Raw genomic sequence first — 16,614 nt, forward strand, 5'->3', positions numbered from 1 at the left:
TTAATGGGAATGCTAATATCCTGTTAAAAATGTATTCAGTAATATAGTAAATAATAGTTGAACTATAGAAGTAATAATATTTTACAGTTATTCAGCCTAGAAGAGTCTTGTAAGATGCCGGAGACTGTGAGCACAGAAAAAAAGAACAAAATATGAATAAGAATAAAATACAAGCACAAAACAGTGGAGCAAGTGGGGTTTAGGTAATGGGGGGTATTGTCATCTCTGTTTTGCTTCTCATAAAAGTCTTTTTATAAAAGTAATTATAGTCATTATTTTATGCTTAGTTACAGCACTTTAATTTATGCTCTTTATCTAGGTTTCTTTCATACTTATGACCTATTTAGGAATATCAGTTAATCTAACCATGTCTTTGGACTGTTCATGGAAATTGGAATACCTGGAGGAGATGAGGAATTGGTGAGGGTTTTGATGAGTCAAAAGCTGTGTTACCATCCCTGTTGGCAAACATGATTGGAAAGACATGATGCGTGTTCTAAATCTAAATTTGTAAATCTGTTGTAACATGTAGCATCCAAGAAAGAAGTAATATGTGGAAAGTGTGTGTACGTGTGTTTTAGTACACGATTGCCTCAACTGTTACTCTGTTACTTTATGCAACGATGGTGTACTGCATATATAAATTAATTAAAAGAATAATATGCACAAAACAGGAAATAATTTCCTTGTCGTTTTAGGGATTTCTGTTAAGTTGGGCTGTGAAAATTCGACTTTCAGAGCAATGGTGAGCACATTCCACATTTATCATGGTTTTCCTACTTTTCAGTAGTCTGTGCTCTGTGGTCTGTGCTGTTGCTGACAGAAGTGTTGAAATGGTGAAAATACATACCATTTGACGCCTCCACTCACCAGTTACAGCTATTTTTAATCTGACACTGAGGAGTGTTAGATTTTAAAATCCAGCTATCCACCATGCCAGTTGTACTCACTGAAGTGCAAACACATTTGAGTAAATGTGTTTGGACACCATAGCAGGCTCGAAGCAGTATCAGTGTGCAGTAGAATAAGCGAAAACATAACCAGCAAATCAAGGTTTTAGGAGGACAGAAGCAGCCAGATGAGGACATGAGTATACCCTGAGGGAGATGCTAAATTATATTTGAATCCGATAAAACAAAATTTGACTGCCCACTGGATATATAGCAATACACAATAATTTACTGTAACTACATTTAGAAAAGCAATTGATGTCTGGCATACTAGTGAAGCCTAGTATTATATTTGTTTACTTTATTTAATAATGCTTTAAACATTTTCGCTCAAACTGCTGCTCAGAAGCTGTGCCTAATACATAAAATCCAGGAGACACAGTTAAGTCAATATGCAAGCTCCTGCCAGTACATTGTAAAAATACATGATAACAACAAGGAACTTCTATTGCTGATTTAAATATATATTTCAGATTAAAATTGTTGCAGTAATGCTGTAAAAGCAGTGTGTGCTTTTTTAAAAGCCATTCATTTTTGGACATAATGAAAAGATTCATTTTTAAAGATGATACAGAGATACACAACAAATTAATGGAAAAATTGTAAAGCATTCCTGTACTGTATATCAGTGTGCTTTGGCACTGAATTTCTAAGTCTCTGGAACTCTAAAGGCATGGAAAATGATTCTTCTGAAATACTTTCCTTCATTTGGTACCACTCCAAACTGTCCCGCAGATTCACTGGTAGAGATCTGGTCACAGTGTTTCACATCATTTTTATCTATTACCTCACAGTAGGGGTCAGTATTTCAGGTTCTTTTAAAAAAAAAAAAATTACACTCGCTTACTGAAACATTTACTCATATTGACTGATGAAAAGTTTTCTTTTTTTTGGTTTTTTGCCTGTCCCGTTTGGGACACAATTGTTGTCTGAAGGCCAAGAAAGACGCCAAGTGGCTTTACTTTACCAAGTGGATCATCATGACCTTGCCATATTGGTCCATTTGATTGACCTTTATTATAATTATGTATTTATTTGATTTGATTTTCGGTTGTTACGGACGGGACAGACATGACTGGGGGATAGGACAGGGAGAAGAATGAGAGAGAGAGAAAGAAAAATAGAAGAGATGGTGAGAAAGGGGGAAGAAACCCCCCAAAAAACAAATGAAACACCTGGATCACCTGTATGGAGATAAGAAAAAACAGAAGAGAAAACAAACAAGAAAGAGCAACATAATAAATACAACACCATCACAATAAACTAGCTAACAGTAGATAACAGTAGATACTAAATATTACATGTTATTGTGCAGTACGCAAGATGGACAGCGCAAAATGTGCTTTGAGGTAGCAGCCAAGAAAGGTGTAGTTTGTGTCTGTGAACATCCGTGTGTACACCTGTGTGCACACCTGTGTGGATCAGCACGCTTGTATTCAAAAGGTTTCTCCATGTAACGATCTGCTAGGGAGTGTGGGGAGTCATAGCCCCGTCCCCCAGGGCTAGAAGCAGGTATGGATGAGATCCAGGCCCCAGACATCTAGAGGCCCCAGAATACAAGGGCCCAGGCAGGACCACCAGGGGGGCAACCGTGCTGAGGAGAGTCCCAAACGAGAACGGAAGGAGAGGTGGAGTCTAAGACCCAAGCTGACATACAGACACAGACAAACAGGCACACGCAGACACCAACACGCATTCCCACCCCCATATACACAAACAAATACTCAGCACTCACCCGACGTGGAGACAGACACAAATAGACACTGTACACACATTCACACTCCCCAAACATACTCTATATCTCAGGTCCGGGTACCCCTGCCCCCAGAGACCTTTCTCTCTGGGGTGGAGGAAAGCAGACCGCCTCCTTATCTGCAATAGCAGGGAGGCCCCGGATCCCAGACCCCAATCTGACGGCCAGCACCTCCTCCCAGCCCCCCAGCCCTGACAGTTAACAGAACGGGGGGAGTGAAGACCCCAAACCTCCCTCCGCCCACTCAAATGTAGTGTTGCTGCGTGTTGTTCTAAAGTGCATTTAAAACACAGGAGGGCATGGTGCTTCCTGCCAGAGAGCAGCATGGCTCCTCCCGAAAACCCTCAGCGTCTATATGCATTTAAAATTGAGGGTAGGGCACCAGCGCCAGAGGTGGGTTTGAATACACACACCGTCCTCTGGACGCTGTATAACATGCCCACCCCCAAGGCCCTATATGTATGTGTTATGAGAGTATGAGTAATGAAGACGTCTAGGTTGCTGAATAAAATTGAGGCACAGGCGGCCAGACGGGGACAGAGGGGGAGTGCCTCCCCAGTACCCTGGTGACACACCTGCACGCCAAGCCCTGCGTGTGTGTGGGTGTGGTGGAGCGGGAAGAGGGAGGCAGCTGAGGATGGGAAGGGAAGAAAGGGAGGGGCAAGCGGCCCTCCCTGGGGCCAGCTCCCCCGCTAACCCCAGTAGGCACCCCCACACTCTGGAACCCACCAGGGCAAGGGGGCCCAGGCCCATCCGGACCAGGGCCCACAGCAGCCCACCCGACCCCACCGCAGAGAAAACTGCACCCACCCCATCATCCCTTCTCCCAGACTACACAAGACAATAGACACCCAGGTTGAGTCATTCTCCACCTCTCCAATATCTCTCCCCCACCTGCAGAGTGTGCTCCTGTAGAGAGGGGACCTCCCGCAAAGATGTAACAGCCTCCCCACCAGTTAGAGAGCCCTCCTGTTGGGCCGATGCACCAGAGGTCCCCCGCATCGGGGCTGAGCCCCCATGCACGCACCCGCCCACCACCCCGGCGACACAACAACCAGGACCCAAGGCCCAGCCAGAGCCCCAGCCCGGGGACGGAGCACCCGCAGACCCCCAAGCCTGGCAGAGGCTTGGGGGTCTGGCAGAGGCCAGTAACCAACGTCCGCCAGCACAGACCCTCCCCCATCTCTGCTGTACGCAGCCACAAGAAAAACACCATCTAAGAGCCACCAGAGCCCCTAACCAGGTCATGGCCACAACCCCCGCGTTAGGCCCTCCAGGGAAAACGTCCCTAGGGAATCCCTAGACGCCCTAAGGCCGTTCCTACCCCCATATCAACCACAATAGTGAAAGCAGGACTAAACCATGACCCCCCACCCCCAATAGATGATGAAGCCGATCAAAGGAGCGCAGAGGGATTGATCAAATGTGATGGCAGAGGCTGTATCAAGACTAATGTGATCTATTAGATAGTTTTTATATTGGTTAGAATTAAGATTATTTTTTATATTTCCAGTTAATGAGGACCGTTTTCTTGGCAATGCATAGGGCCATAAAAACAATGTAGGCTGTGTTTATTTCTGTAATGACCTCATCCAAGTTGCCCAGCAAGCACACTAAAGGGGAGGCTTTGATAAGTCTTCACATATCTCGCACCAAAACTTCTGAACTGGTGGACAGAACCAAAGAGCATGGATATAATTGTCCGGGGTATTTGCTTGACAGTGTGAGCAGTTGTTGGAAGACGTTTAGGCCATCTTGAACATCCTATGACCAGTATAGTGCACTCTATGTAATATTTTATATTGTATTAATTGCAAACTGGGATTTCTGATCCATTGAAAGGTTTTAACAATATCTGAGACCAAAGGTTTTGGTCTAAGCTAATCGATAAATCCACTTCCCATTTTGCCATAGGAAGGGATATTGATTCATCTATTTTAGAAAGTGTTCTGTATATTTTAGACAATAATTTGGGGTTTTTTAGATTTAAAAAAATTGTACCACATTTGGTGGTGTTTGTAATTCAGCTTCACTGGGATAATTTTTTATTTTTTTTTTACTATGGATTTAATTTGTTGATATTCCAAAAATCTTTTTTTGTTGATCCCATATTGTATAACTAGTCTGTCAAACAAAATAAAGTTCCTTCCAATATATGTTCCAAGTATTTAATACCTTTATAACTCCCATCTGGCAAGTTGATCATATTATTGTTTTGTAATATGTCAGGGTTGTTTCAGATAGGTGTACGTTTGCATGGGATTAATGAAGACTCCCACCATGCTGTTAGAGAAGAGCTGATGTTGATGCTTTTAAAGCATTCATGTCGCTTGAAATGGTAGGTCTGAAATTTCTAGATTATTACATAGTGCCTGTTCTACATCTATCCAGGGTACATCTAAGAAGGTGTGTTTTAACCATCTAGAGATGAACTGAAGCCTGTTGGCTAAAAAGTAGTGATTGAAGTTAGGCAGATCTAGTCCTCCTTTATCCTTGGTCCTTTGTAATGTTTTTATGCTGATACGCGGGGGGTTATCTTTCCAAAGGAATTTAGAAATATACAAGTCTAGAGATCTGAACCAATCTTGTGATGGCTTACTTGGGATCATTGAAAATAAATAGTTTATTTTTGGCAAGACCATTTTATAGCGGCGACCCTTCCCATGAGTGATATGGGTAGAGATTTCCATCTAGCCAGATCGCCTTCTACTGTCTTTAAAAGTGGGATGTGGTTTAATTTAGTTAATTCTGCAAGCTTGGGAGAGATATTGATACCTAAATATTTAATATTTCCAGATTGCAGTCGGGTAGATAAAGAATTATGGAAGGAGCAATTAATCGGAAGAACTGTAGATTTTGACCAGTTAATTGAATAATCTGAGACTCTTGAGAAAGAGTTTATCAATGCAATTACCCCCAGAGAGATTGGTTTGTGAGTTTTGGAAAAAAAGTAACACATCATCCGCACAAAGGCTGATTTTATGTTCCACGTTCTTGCATTTTATGCCCATTAATTACTGTATTCTTTCTAACTGCTGCTGCTAGTGGTTCAATAAAAATTGCAAACAGTGAAGGGGAGAGTGGGCATGCCTGGTGCCCCTTAGGAGACAGAAGCTGGAGGATGTTTGGTCATTTGTTTTGACACAAGCTGTTGGGGAATTATATAATATTTTAACCAGCTTACGAAAGAGTTTCCAAAACTAAATTTGTGTAAAGTTGCAAATAGAAATTTCCAGTTAACGCTGTCAAATGCCTTTTCTGCATCAAGAGACAATATTATGGTTTCAATATTTTTACTGCATGAGTAGTCTATTAAATTAAGTAGTCTACGTGTATTTGTTGATGAGTGCCTACCTTTTATGAAACCAGTTTGGTCAGGATGAATTAAAAGTTGTTTTTTCTCTAATCTCTTTGAGAGAACGTTGCAGATTATTTTAAGGTCTACATTAATAAGGGATATTGGACAATAGCTTGAAGGAAATACAGCGTCTTTGCCTGGTTTTAGTAAGAGACTAATATTTGCAGAGTTCATATTTGGTGGTAGTCTACCATTTTCTTTGATTTCCTGCAACATTCTGTGAAAAATACGTGCTAGAACCGTCCAGAATTCTTTGTAAAATTCTGCTGGAAAGCCTTATAATTGGGCATACTTACAAAGGCTTCCTGGAGTTCACCTGGCGTCAGTGGCGAATCCAGTGCCACTGCTGGGGTATCTAGTAATTTTCGAAGAGTTACGTTGTCGAGAAATTGATCCATTTTGTTTTTAGATGGGTTTATTTGTGGTGTATATAAAGTGTCATAGAAAGGTCATATATTGTATTCCCAGATAAATCTTTAACAGCACATATGGTTGTTTTTTCTTTATTGATTTTTAACTGGTTAGCTAGAAATTGTCCAGATTTGTTACAGTGTTCAAAATTTTGGAGGCAAAGTCTTTGTACTAAGAATTGAGTCTTTTTATTAATAATTTCATTTAATTCTAGCTTTGTTTTGTGTATTTTGTTCAATATTTCTTGATCTTGCTGGGACACGTAGGCTTTTTCTAAGGATTTGATGTTTTTTTCTAGTTCGGGAACATTTTTGTTTTCTTCTTTCTTCTTATGTGATGAGAAAGAAATTATTTTACCTCTCATCACAGCTTTCCCTGCTTCCCAGAGGACAGATGCTGATGTTCCAGGAATGTCATTATAGCCTAAATATAGAGTCCATTCTTTTTAAAGTATTTGATAAACTCTTCATCTTTGAGTAGTGATGTATTAAATCTCCAGTTTTTACTTGACGTAGTATTATTCTTGTGCATTAGTGTTAAAGATACAGGAGCATGATCGCTGACAGTTATAGGGTGAATCTCAGTGTCTGAGATGTCACTCAGCAGTGAGCTGCTGACCAAAAAATAATCCATATGAGAGTAGGAGTGATGGACATGTGAAAAGAAATTATATTCCTTACTGTTGGGGTGAAGGGAGCGCCATGCATCGTAAAGACCAAAGTTGTTCATATAATGTTTGATTATATTTGTGGACTGCCAATTGCTCTGAGTTCCTGCTGTATTGAGCCTATCACTTTCTTCATTTAGCCCCAGGTTGAGGTCGCCCCCAAGAACAAGTGTGCAATCTAGGTGTTCAGAGAGTGTACTAAAAAATCCATGGAAAAATGAGGGGTCATCAACATTTGGACCATATGAACTTACAATACATAGCTTTTGAATAAGTATAGATAGCTTAACGATTAGGAATCTGCCCTCTGGATCTATAACTGTGTCGAATATTGTGAAATTAATATTTTTATGTATTAAAATTGCTACTCCTCTTTGACTAGAATTAGAACAGGCTGAAAACACATTAGGAAACTCAGGTGTTTTAAGTTCATTCAGACCTGTGACAGGCCTGTGAGTCTCTTGTAATAAAACAATGTCTGCCTGTAGGTTTTTAAGTTGGTTAAATATTTTTAACCTTTTTTCTCTGGAGCCAGAGACAAACCTTAGTGCGCCCATAGTTGTGTGTGTATGGCGAATGATGTACGCTGTGTGTCTCGCTTAGACGGGTGAGGAAAATGGAAACACATGACTTGTTTGTAAATTAAGAGAAAAAGCGCGTGGCGCGAAGCTCCATAGCTCTGATGTGTGTGCATATTAACTAATATGAGCAAGTGTGTGCACGTCTGAGTGTGTGTGTCCTATATCTGTGTGTGCTGTGAGGCTGTTGGAAATTGTTGCCTTTAAACGCATGTGTGTGCGTGATCGTGCAGAGTGAGCATGTAGAAATAGGGGGTGTTGTTTGTGGATGGGTAGGGAAACAGGTGATTGACGCAGTGATAGAAAAGAGAAGCAAAGAAACCAAAGAGCAGTGTGAGCGACGAGAGAGAGAGAGAGGAAAAAAGGAATAAAAACAGAAACATTCAAGTTCGGACACTGACAGAGAGTGACAGTGATGTTATACTGAATTAGCAAACTGATATTACAAAGTTAAACAAATTAATACAAGAGAGTGTGAGTGAAGAGAATAGTGTAACAGATTCTTATCTGGTGTGCGGTCAATACAGCCAGGGAGTGGTGCCGGGGTCGCAGTAGAGCTGTCCGTCCACGTAGAGCTGGTCCACAGCGATGAAAGCCCCGGGAGCCTTTCTGGGTAAAGCTACGTCGGACTGGGAACAGGACCTTGCGTCGTTCCAGGATCTCTCTGGGGAACTGGTCGTTCATGCTGAAATCCGTTCCTTTCAGCTCTCTGCCGTGACTCTTCACCTGCTCCTTCTGCTTGAAGTGGCCGAATTCGGAGCCCCGATGCGATGCACCCTTTCAAACCCTATCTTTTTCACCGTGTCCTCCGGCAGCTTCAGGTGGGTTTTAATGAAGCTTCTCACGGTCGTTTCCGGGTCCTCTCCAGCAGACCGAGAGTCCCGTAGTCCCGTAGTTCCGTAGCGTGGCGTTTTCTGCAGCAAGTGTTTCCACCTGCTGCTGGCTGAACTCCAGGGATTCCTTCAGAGATCTAAATTCCCGGTGTAAGATCTCTACCAGGGACAGCCTCGCATCAAAACTGGACAATCGCTTAGACTTCCCGTCTCCCTTCCGTCACGGAAAGTTGTGAAAAGTTGTGTAAAGTTTTCAGATCTGGTATTTAGTCTTAAGGATGGAAATATTTTAATGAATGTGTTTTTATGTAACGTGAGCAGTTTATTGCTACAGTGGGGCAAAAAAGTATTTAGTCAGCCACCGATTTTGCAAGTTCCCCCACCTAAAATGATGACAGAGGTCAGTAATTTGCACCAGAGGTACACTTCAACTGTGAGAGACAGAATGTGAAAAAAAAATCCATGAATTCACATGGTAGGATTTGTAAAGAATTTATTCGTAAATCAGGGTGGAAAATAAGTATTTGGTCACCTCCACCGGTGAATGAATAGTAGAATTATGAAGCGCTTTGAGGGTCTCAAAAAGTGCTATATAAATGCAATCTATTATTATATAATGTAAATTAATTTATAATATTGTCACTCTAGTAACTGCAAAGACATCTATTTAACTTTGCTAGCAGTATACTTGCATTTAGCTTGATTCACAGGTGTCATATTAAATCGCCTTGAGGCAACTGTTGTGCTTGGCAGCTATATAAATAAAACGGAATTGAATTTAACATACTAATATACTCACAATATAAAATGCAAACACTGTGATATTTTAGAAGGAACACTGTTTGCTACGGTCTTTGTTTAAGGTGTATACATGTTAAAATTTGCTATCATATTAAACCTACAAACAGCTGAGATTAGTTTGAACATCAGTGTCAAAATTCTACAGCATGAAATTCTGTTAGTTTAAAGTTAAAAAACAAACAAACAAACTAATAAGCATTACACTGAAGTAGTAGCTAAGAAATCAGTCTGCCTTTCCTGCAGTGGCTCACTTGTTTTTAAACACATCTCAGACCTCGACATCTGCGCAGTAGATCTTTCGTTTCTTTAAAAGCCCCCCTTCTCTTCACAACTGCAGATGGCAGGTCTGGGAAAATTAGGATTTTCTCTCCATTATGGGTCAGGGGACTGTTTAACGCGGCCCTGCGAAGTAGTGAAATTTGACAATAAGTGGCCTGGGTCTCTGGTCTCTTGCAGGGACGGGCTGTAGGCTGCGATGTGCCCGATCCAGTGTCTGAGCGGTATCCAGGGCCAAAACCTGGAGTTGACAGGGCGCATCCCAGTCTCAAAGTGCTCCCTCATGCCAAGTATTCGAATGTTGCATCTGCGCTGTCTCCCCTCAAGGTCTTCGGTCTTGTCCGAAAGAGCTGGTACAATTTCTTTCAGCAGATCGTGAACTGTCTTCTCCAAGTCCACAACCCGGTCCGAATACATGTTTGCAGCTTCTTCCAGGCTAGTTAGCTGGCTATGGTGGTCAGTGCAGGTAGTAGCTAGAGCATCTATCTTAGCACAAAGTTCAGTCCGCACTTCATCTATTTGGTCAGAAACATTGCTGCGAAGCGAATCGATCAGGTCATTGAGAGCTTGGCACTTGGTCTCAACTTTTGCTTCCAGGGTAGAAATTTTGGTGACTACGTCTTTCTCCGAGCAAGCTATGGCAGCCATTAGCGCGGCTGTGTCCGGGGATATAGCATTGCTATCAATGGCCTTGGCTCCATCAGTCTTTCTGGTATTTTTGGACCCTGACATTGTTGCAAATTTCCCTTGGGTGATGCGCACGTTTGCAGTGGTAACTCAGCTGATGACAGATAATGCGTTAGTGCCTAATGTCAAAGTATTTATACGAAAAAATTGCGTTTCCCCACAAAGCAACTCAGCCATGCATCTTTACATGTTGCTGCTCCGTCACCCCTCATACAACAGATTATTAAAGTCAATTCATTCAATGCAGGTTTTTTTCTTGATTTTTTTCTGATATGAGTGCCACCGTGTTTTCTTCTGATTCTCTACCATTGTGGCATTTGATAAAGGTTTTTTTTTTTTTTTTTAGATTTTATCACTTCTGATGTAATCTGTTTCATGTATTTATTTAGAGTTTCTTGCATTTTCATAAATGAGTGACAGGAACAAAAACTGTTAGGTAAATTGAAGTTGTTCTTAGAAAGATCAGAAAGGATTTACAGTTTTCTTAACTGCTTATCCAGTTGTGATTGTGGGGGAGCTGGAGTCTATTCCTGCTGTCACTGGACGATGGAGGACACAGCCTGAACAAGCTGCTAGTCATTCGCAGAGGTGACAAAAAGAGACAGGTGTTCAAATTCCCACCTACAACCAATTCAGGATCATCAGTTAACCAACATGCATATCCTGGACTGGAGGAAGCTGTAGTACCACAAGAAAATCCATGCTCAAAGAAGCATCCTGGAATTTAATTAATAATTTATGACTTAAAGTGTAAAATATTACACTTCTACAGGATAAATAAATGAAGAACAAGTTATCCAAGACTAAATGTCAGACGATATTACCCCTCTACTGCATGACTTTTTAATTTTTGGGGAAAAAAATATTTCTCCCTATTTTGGGGGAGCTTTAGGGTCCCTAATAACATATCAATCATAAAATTTGACCCCCCCCCCCCCAAACAGATATTGGTTTGTTGCTTCAAGGCAACACTGTGCAACAAGGGTAGTAAAATGCCAAGTTATTCTATAATAAGTTGTATTAGTACAACAAGGATGAACAAATAAATAAACAACGAATAAACAATGTAAACATTTCACAAAACAATAAAACTGCAAAATACATCCAACATTCGACCCTAACCCGATGCACGCGCGTGCGTGCACACACACACACACACGTTGTGTTTCCATCACTTTTGGGGACATTACATCAACTTACATTAATTTCCTGGAGACTTATCCTGACTCTACCCATCAGAAGTCCTGAACCTTACCCTAACCCTAACTCAAGCCTTCACCCTAAAATTGAATGATTTACCTTGCAATTTGTCCCCATATAGTAGGCAAGACCTCACAATGTGAGTGTGTAAACAAATTTGTGTCCCCACAACAATAAGTAATACATGACCACACACACTGACACCCACACAGCAATATTGGTATGGCAGGGATCAGGCCCACACAATGTGCTTACACATGGCCCACATACCGCAAAGAATGACGGCCCTTTGGTGGCCCAGACCTGGTTTGCCAGAGGTGGCCCACACAAGGGCCAGCACAAGTCCAGTTTCAGACACCCTGGTCGTCCTGTGCTGACCCATGTGTGGATTACCTCTGGCAAACCTGATCTGGGCCACCAAAGGGCCGTTATTCATTGCGGTATGTGGGCCATCTGTAGGTGGTGTGCAGCCACGGGCCAGTTGTAGACACACTGCTGGCCCTGTGCTGGCCCAGAACAGTTTAAGCTCTGGCCCCAGATGTCAGCATAATGTGTACCTTAATCAAGCCATGCAATAACATGTGCCGGAACATGCAAAACAGTGCAAAAGTAACATGCCGAAACTCTGTTCAGACAGTGAATGGACTGATTTTTATTAGAGATGGCACGATACCACTTTTTTTTTTTTTTCTTTCATTTTTTTTTTTTTTTTCATTTTCTTTTTTTTTAAAATTCATATTTTTATTAAGGTTTCAAAAGCAGGCATTCACAGTATGTACATCATGTAAGCATTCTTCATACTTAGATACCACTTTTTTATGTCCGATACCGATATCATAAATTTGGATATCTGCCGATACCGATATGAATCCGATATAGTGTGTTTTAATCAACAAAACTGTTTTTTTAAATATCTTGCTGCATTTTGTATAAGTTCATACTCAAGTTTAAAACAACAACTACACTAAAGCTATTCTGTTATACCTGTATGCAAAAAAAAAATATTTCATAGTTCAGCAATACTGATCAATCTAATGAACTTAAACCTACACCATCCTCCCTATTCTGGTATTTTAAAGAGTACTTAGCGTAAATATTAAGCAACCTAACTAATAGGGTTCCAACTCCTAGCAACAACAAAAATAAATAAATAAAAAATAGGGAACCACCCTCCACCTCATGATGCTTAATCGACGTAATCAACCTTAATTTGATGCAGTGTGAAAAAAAATGCACAGAAATCAATTATTTTTCAATATATTAAAATATTAAATAGATTCAACATCTTTCTTCAACAAAATTGCACACTGCACAGATGGTACCTTCCCAAAGGAAAAAGTACTATAGCTTACTAGGGATAATATATTAGACTTAATAGTTACTATATACAGTAATGGACTTCTATTCATTTTGCATCAAATTAAAACTTTGGGTGTCAGATAATTATTTATTAAAAGCTAGACATTTTAAATGAGAATAAGAAAGAAAAGTATGTCTTTGTGCCCCCTTTTCCCTGTTAATGCCCTATCGGCCCCCCTGGCTAAACTTTGCTAGATCCGCCCCTGCACAGTTACCAGCGTCAGCTACGTAGAAAAGGATCCTGGTGTAGAAAGTAATATTAAATAAATTCTAACAACAGCTTATCGAGCTTAAACGTGCTGCTGTTGTTTTGGTTTCCTCTTTCTGGTGCAAAGTGGGCCAAAAACAAACAAGAGAGACGGACTCGCGACAGAAAAGCCGATCAGCTGATCATTAAGCAGTTTCATGATTGAAGTAGCAGCAAGAAGAGGCAGTCGCTCCATATATCGTTTGTTAAGCTTAACACAGGAATGCTTTACAAACATTCAGAGATGGACTTACACACTTGCTTAACTTCTCTCGGGGATAACTTTGTCTGAGATGAAATGCCGGATTGCTAGCGAAGCTCCAAATGCTATCCAGACCACCGACAGGTCCTGCATGCCACAGCCGCTCTATCACGTGATGCATACTGCTCCGACGTGCTAATGTTCTGAGGTGAGTTACGGTGTGTTGCAAGTTTTGTGAGGTGCTTTCGTGATATTTAATGGATCGGATTACATTTTTTATTTTTCTCCGATATCCGATCCAGTAATTTAGGTCAGTATCGGACCGATACCGATACGTAATATCAGATCGGTCCATCTCTAATTTTTATATAGCGCTTTTCTACTCTCCCAGATTACTCACAGTGCCAACTTGATACCAGATCCTGGCCAGACCTGCTTGCTATGTGGACACTAACACACACACAGACACAGTTACTTTACCAACTGACCCCTGACCTCCTAAGTGTCCCTCAAACCTCAGTCAGGGATCCACTCCTCTACTTCACTGTCACTCCCTGAAAGCTCACTGTCCTCATTTTCTGAGGACAGAAAGTGCACATTCTCTTGGTTTCCTTCCATAAATGGTTTTTACATCCATGTCCTGTAATTATGAGTAGATTGTAAAGTAAAAAACATTGACTATGATCATATAAATGCACACAAACACATCTCTACACACATATGCAAATGCATTATATTGCCTGAAAACAATTGGGCTAACTGCGCAGTGTTGCCTTGAGGCAACAAATGAAAATTAACAGTTTTACTGTATAAATAAATTTTAAAAAGTAGAACAAACAATCAAATATGCTTCTTAACATATTCATGCACATACAAGTATTTTTAATATACATTTATTTCACTATAAACATGTAAAATAGTGATCTTTATCTTGCCTCCTAATGGAGATGTCTCTCATGTAGTGCAGCTTGCAGAAAGGGGTCCTGCCCCCCCTCCCAGATGAAAGTCACACCACCTTCAACTCATCATTTTATTGGAAAGAGATGTGCCTGGTAGCATTATTTGAAAGAAAAAAAGTTTTGTTTTTTTGAAGGGCCAGTGTAAGGCATGAAAATGTGGTATGTTGTCTCAGGGCAACGCTATACAGTAGACGGTAACTCCTCTGTACAGCATATGCCATTATTTAATCAATCCTCAAAACACACACAGAAACATTGAATTTTAATGTAAAACACCCCTAAAGCTAAGATATAAAATAGCCGTTAATATTAGTGTGAGTATGCTTGGAAAACCTCCAGCCTCCTAATGAAGAGTAGAAAAACATTGACTATGATCATATAAATGCACACAAACACATCTCTACACACATATGCAAATGCATTATATTGCCTGAAAAAAATTGGGCTTGTGAAGCCGCTTGTGAAGTGGCTGTTTGGTCTCTCCAATGTAGAGGTCTGGGCATTCCTTGCTGCACTGTACAGCATACACCACGTTGTTAAGTCTGTGTTTTGGAGTTTTGTCTTTCGGGTGAACCAGTTTTTGTCTGAGTGTGTTGCTGGGTCTGAAAGACTTAACAACGTGGTGTATGCTGTACACTGCAGCAAGGAATGCCCAGACCTCTAAATTGGAGAGACCAAACAGCCACTTCACAAGCGCATGGCACAACATAGAAGAGCCACCTCCACAGGACAAGACTCAGCAGTCCATCTGCATCTTAAGGATAAAGGTCACTCTTTCGAGGATGCCAATGTTCACATTTTGGACAGAGAGGACAGATGGTTTGAAAGAGGAGTGAAAGAGGACATCTATGTCCACTGTGAGCGACCATCCTTGAACAGAGGCGGTGGTTTACGACACCAACTCTCTGCCATCTATAATCCAGTTTTGAGTTCCCTTCCCAGACGCCTTAACGCCCATTCACATCCTGGGCCATCTGACCTCAGGAATTCGCATGATAAGGTGGGGCCAGATGTCTGTGAAGGTTCTCAGTCATCCAGGTCATCGTAGTCAAAGGAGGTGGGGCCAGATTTCACAATGAGCTCACCCAAAACTCTGGCTGATTGGGACCCACACCCAGTTTCACACCTTGGCTCAGGCGATTAGAGGATCATCAGGGGGTCCTTTTGTCCCTCTGTGGGCGATACTCCCACTGGGTTTAAATCTGGGACGCCCCACCATTTGACCTTAGAACTGAAGAAGCTTCTCGGATGAGAGGTGAAACGTCTTCAAGTAACCTAAAGAAGTCCAGACGCTTTTCTTTGCAAGCTCCTTTGACTATGATGACCTGGATGACTGAGAACCTTCACAGACATTACCAGATAATATTCAGGTTCCGGACTGATATTCTACTCCTAATGATTTGGTGTTATATCATAATAATTGTTTAATAATTGTCGTTTGATTCTCTGGACCCATTATGTTTCCTTCCTGTTTCTGCTCCATGGTTTACCTTGGACTTCCGAGCATTGAAGGCCAAAGTTTGGCAACTAGAGCATACATTAGATATAAGAAATCTGGTTTAACTGTTGATGAAGAAATCTATAAATGTCATGTACTCCAGTATAAAGATTCCAACAACCAGGCTAAACAAAGCTTTTACTCAGGTATTATCAGCTCTTATGAGGACAACACCAAGATCCTGTTTTCACTTCTCAACAAACTTCTTCAGCACCTTCTATTAATCTGAAACCTGTAACTCCTTGATGCTGTTCTTCACTACAAAAATCAGTGTTGGAAAGGTTACTTTTCAAATGTATTCCACTACAGATTACAGAATATATGCCCCAAAATGTAGTTTGTAACATATTCCGTTAAGTTACTCTATGTGATTAACGTATTCTGAATACTTTGGATTATTTAATATATTGTCATTCTTTTTACAACTACATGAATGTACCAATGCTGTGTGATTCATTACTATTACTGAAGGCTACTCACCACCAAGTTGAGGTTAGTTCATAGACTGCTTCCAGAACTGCATATTGAACTGCATAGAACTGCATCTATCCATCAAGTCTAACAGTCTGCAGTCTATGAACTAACCTCAACTAACTCTAGCTAACAATGTTAGCTTGGTGCCAAGTAGCCTTCATTAACAGTAATAATTCACACAGCAATGGTACATCGAAGACACTGAGGTGGCACTTAAACCAGGTAGCTACCACAACTGAAACAAGATAGTTGTAGTAGGCTAACCATAGTTTTTAAAAAAGAACTTACTTCCAGATGGTTGGAGGTGGAGTCTTAAGATGCTGAGAGCAGCTTTGATGCTGGAAACAGAGTTTGCATTGCA

General features: G+C 41.0%; 1 protein-coding gene across 1 annotated transcript in view; it reads left to right on the plus strand.

The window, feature by feature from the left end:
- The window catches only part of opcml (opioid binding protein/cell adhesion molecule-like), a 269,728-nt gene that overhangs the window by 119,840 nt on the left and 133,274 nt on the right, over positions 1–16,614 (plus strand). The gene's annotated exons all lie outside the window — the stretch shown is intronic.

This window comes from Rhamphochromis sp. 'chilingali' (assembly GCF_963969265.1).
Source record: "Rhamphochromis sp. 'chilingali' genome assembly, chromosome: 19".
NCBI lineage: Eukaryota > Metazoa > Chordata > Actinopteri > Cichliformes > Cichlidae > Rhamphochromis > Rhamphochromis sp. 'chilingali'.